Source organism: Sarcophilus harrisii, chromosome 1, assembly GCF_902635505.1.
Source record: "Sarcophilus harrisii chromosome 1, mSarHar1.11, whole genome shotgun sequence".
NCBI lineage: Eukaryota > Metazoa > Chordata > Mammalia > Dasyuromorphia > Dasyuridae > Sarcophilus > Sarcophilus harrisii.
In genome coordinates this window covers 67,311,644-67,314,991 of record NC_045426.1, presented here as the reverse complement: position 1 = coordinate 67,314,991, position 3,348 = coordinate 67,311,644, and the positions used below count along the sequence as shown (strand labels likewise).

The window sequence follows — 3,348 nt, the reverse complement described above, 5'->3', positions numbered from 1 at the left end:
GATTCAGAATACACACTAATAAATGATGCTTTAACAATTTGTCATCCTAACTGGCTTTTTATAGACTTCATAGCAGCCAAGAACACATTTGAACATTCCAGTCGTTTTTTTTTTTTTTTTTTTTTTTTGAGATGCAAAGAAGAGCTAAAAGTATTTTTTCACTTAGAGTGACTGAATGGCCTGCCAGTAACTAAGTCATTTTTCCAAAATTTCACTGGTTTTAAAGCATGTAATTCTGCTTATTGCTATCAGTTGTACATCATTTCTGCCACATGGGACATTTAAGGGGGTATATAAAAGTAACATTTAGTGTAGTCTGAAAGATCTTCAACATACCATCTACATAGCACTTAGCTTCCTCAGAACAAGAATAGAGCAAGCTAGATGGAGCTCTGGTATAGAAAGTTTATGAGTAGTCCTTGAGGGTGGATCTTTCTTCTGCTGCTCAGGAAGAGACATTCTGATAGTCTGAAAAAAGCCATATCTTGCTACTTCTTACATTGGCAGTCCCTGCTTGCACATGCACATTACTTGTCTAGGTTTAGCTTGACTACTGAGAATGTCATAGAGATCACTGCCCTTGAAACTCACTTAGAAGACCAGGGTGGCATCAGAGGAATCTTCTTGTTTTGCCTTCTGATGGACAGTCAGGAACTGTAGTCCCCAATGATTCCTTCAGTCCCTGTATTATTAAACTCACTAGCAGAAGAAATAGAACATTGAACCCCAATGTGATTATTGTTTTCGGGACAATTAGTTTGGCTTTTGTGTCTGAGATGACTGGTGGAAGACTCACCTTTTGTACTGTAGGATATAAACTTTGGAGGACAAAATACTGGAGACAGGGAATGCAGATAACACTGGGTTCTCACTGTTCTTTATGAAGCTTTTCATGTAGAATAGTGCCAATTGTCTTTAGATGCACTTATTGTTTTAAATTTGGTCTCATCTGTAGCAGTCATAACTGATGCTCTGATACTTGCTTCCTCTCCAACAGAAAGAGAAGCTATGGATCCTGCTGCATCCTTTAGTTTCTTAAAAGCAGTCTTGACTTTACTTTTCATTATAGAAACTGATTCACTGTTAATGGCTGTTATCTATTAATGCTTCCAGATGCAGTAGTTGTTCAATCTGGTTTAGTCTGGTTCCATCTGTTCAGTTTTCCTCCCTGATCCAGAGTTAGGAGATACATGGATCCAGGATGCTATGAGAAGTGCCCAGCACCAACAATTTCAGTGATTTTTAACCAGCTTCTGTCATCAACCAACAGAAAAGCAATCAGGATTACAGTTGGGGAGAATACAGGCCGAGATAGGGCTTATAGACTTTTTTCCAGAGTGTCTATCTCCAACCCCAGTTGATGTTCCCCAAAAACTCCCTTGAGTCACTCACTGGAACTGTATTTATGCTACTTCTTTGAGAGTGGGATTGTGGGATATCTCCCAGCATGCTCTCTGAAATCTCCCAAACATGTGAACACCATTGAGTACTTAGATACTTATGAGCTCGCTAAAGGTGTGAACACAAGCATTGTTCAATCAGTTCTACTTAGTACTTTGTTTCAAGTTCTGGTCCAAAATATCTTCTTCTAAGATCAAAGCAACTCCAATGGCTTAACCCTTTGTAAAGATTCCAACATCTCCCCTTTTCTTTTGATTTAGAACATAGGCAATCATAACCTCCTTGTCTTCTTAAGGAGGTGAAAACTCCAAAAAGGTGATCATGCCTTCCCTGACATCTCAGGAAGGGAGATGAAAATACCAATAGAAAATCAAATCAGATTAGGGGGTTTCTAAAGGGGCTCACTTGAAACAAGGTATACATAAATTCATCAATATGGTAGGCGTTACACATAGTTACATAAGCATATAGCAATATAACACAGGCTAGTAGTAGTGTAACAAACAACATGAATTAACATGAGAATTTACACATTTACACATTGTCCATTAGTTCATGTGCCAGGAATCTAATGTTCCTGTAAGCTTTGAGGTAAACAATTTTTCATATACAACATTATACATGTCCATATGTCCTAGAAATAGTCCCAAAGAAATCCATTGCCCATTAATGTGCCCAAAATCCAATAATAGATTTTAAAGTTATTTTAACAGTCTCATTATCAGCCATGCTCTTTCAGTATCAGATGTTTCTTGAATCTTCTCCTTTGTTTTGAAGAACTTGAAAAGGTCTCTTCTGTTTACCACTTTTGGGATTTCTCTTCATCATCTGGTAATTACATTGGAGCTGTTTGCACTGAATATTGCCCTGTTTGATTAAAAGGCCTGTATTCTCCCCAACTGTAATCCTGATTGCTTTTCTGTTGGTTGATGACATCAGAGTCCAGAATTTCTAAAGACTCTCTGGGTGTAACCTCAGCTGCTATCATACCCCACCTGTCCTTTGATTGATACTTAGGAGCTGGGCCCTGCCTCTTACTTCTCTGGGTCAATCTACATTCAGAGGCCCAATGAAAGCCTCAGTTGCATTTTGGGTATGGGGTTTTGGGTTTTTTCTCACCCTGTCTTCTCATTCTATCTCCATATCTACATTTAACTCTCAAATGTCCAACTTTTCCATACTGAAAACAACGACAAATTTCTCTAGAAGTCCCTTGCCAAGAGGGACCCTGTCTTTCCATTCATAGTTTGGGTATAATAAGCATTTTTGCCCACTGTGGCACAGCGTCTTATGATCTCATCTAAAGGAGCATCTTTGTTTAGTCCCCATATAATTATTTTGCAAATTTCATTGGCATTTTCCTTAGCCAGATGTCTCGTCATTATTTCTGTAACAGCATTATCTCCAATGGTTCTGATTACAGCTGTTTGCAAACGTACCACAAAATCTGCAAAAGGTTCATTGGGACCTTGCTCTATTTTTGTGAAAGCCTCCCCTTGATCTTTTTGTCCCAAGAGGGAACACCAAGCTTTTATTGCAGTCTTAGAAATTTGCTCATATGCTGTTATAGGATAATAAATCTGTTCTGAATTCTCTTCATACTGACCTTCACCAGCTAATTGGTCAAAAGCAACTTGTACAATAGCTCCTGTTTGCCTATTGCATTGAGCTTGAAGCCTATATAATTCATGATACTCTGAAAGCCACAAAAAATTTTGTCCCGGTTCTAAACATGTTTTTGCTATGGATTTCCAATCATTTGGGGTTAAGATTTCATAAGACAAATTATCTAGCAACATCTTCACATAAGATGATGCAGCCCCATAAAGAGTGCAACCCTTTTTCAAATCTTTAAGTTTTTCCAAATTAAAAGGAGTGTATTGTCTTTCTTTTTGATCTGAAGAGTCAATCTTTTCCACCACAGGATATACATTTATAAAAGCAGAT

The 3,348-nt window shown here is 38.0% G+C and overlaps 1 pseudogene; it reads right to left on the bottom strand.

Annotated features, from left to right (window-relative positions):
• Nucleotides 1-248: 248 nt before the first annotated feature.
• LOC111719463 lies at nt 249-1,064 on the bottom strand (annotated as a pseudogene).
• Nucleotides 1,065-3,348: the final 2,284 nt, after the last annotated feature.